Source organism: Myotis davidii, unplaced genomic scaffold, assembly GCF_000327345.1.
Source record: "Myotis davidii unplaced genomic scaffold, ASM32734v1 scaffold148, whole genome shotgun sequence".
In the NCBI taxonomy this organism is placed as follows: Eukaryota; Metazoa; Chordata; class Mammalia; order Chiroptera; family Vespertilionidae; genus Myotis; species Myotis davidii.
This window is the reverse complement of record NW_006299479.1, coordinates 3,993,728-3,994,423: the sequence shown is the minus strand read 5'-3', so window position 1 is coordinate 3,994,423 and position 696 is coordinate 3,993,728. Positions and strand designations below refer to the sequence as shown.

The 696-nt window shown below is 49.9% G+C and overlaps 1 protein-coding gene across 2 annotated transcripts in view; it reads left to right on the top strand.

Annotated features, from left to right (window-relative positions):
* PKNOX2 (PBX/knotted 1 homeobox 2) overlaps nucleotides 1–696 on the top strand; it is a 295,550-nt gene that overhangs the window by 48,613 nt on the left and 246,241 nt on the right. The window contains exon 1 of one of the 2 annotated variants that reach the window (XM_006775069.2): nucleotides 222–286. The exons of the other annotated variant lie outside the window; for it this stretch is intronic. The gene's annotated coding sequence lies outside the window, so the exon portion shown is untranslated. Of the gene's footprint in view, nucleotides 1–221; nucleotides 287–696 lie in introns of those variants that run through there. 2 annotated transcript variants of the gene reach the window in all.

Genomic DNA, 696 nt, shown 5'->3' with positions numbered 1-696 from the left:
CAGTTTTGAGTTTTGTCATTTTAGTTTTCTTGGAATCCGCCTCTCTGTCCGCTCAGTACAGGATGTCTTAGAACTCTTCCTGAGGAGGACTTGGCATGGGGGCAGGGGCAGTGTTCCCGAGGTTCTGGGGGTCCTCTGCGTTCCCACGTCCGAGACAGCCCCCAGCCTGGGGCTGCCAGAGGGATGTCTGATTGCCATCTTAGGTACAATCCCCGGTCCCGAGCAGTGCTGGGAAGTATAGGCTGTGTTGTCACGCCGGTGTCAGTCTGATGAAGATTGGCATCAGGTAAGCTGTCATTCATTTCCATGTCAGAGCAGCTTCTGCAGGCGGCGCGGCTGCGGGCGGCTGCCTCGGAGCGCGCGTGTTTTATTCCGGTCCCCAAGCCGGAGTATTATTCATTGCGACAGGGCGAGGAGGAGAGCGAGCGAGCGAGCGAGGGAGGCAGCGGGTGGAGAGAGGGAGGCGGCAGGGAGCACATATAATAAAATAAATGACTTAAATAATCCTTGCTGATGCTCCTTGTCTTTGGGGAGAGTTTTACATTTGTTTGTTAGTAATAGAGAATCACCACTCAAAATTGCATGGTAGTTTAGGAGTGTTCTTTAATTAACAAAGAAACAAACAACCTTCAATTTTGAAAATGGAGTGCTACTTGCTCCTTATAGTTAAGCTCATTTATTTTATAAATATACTCC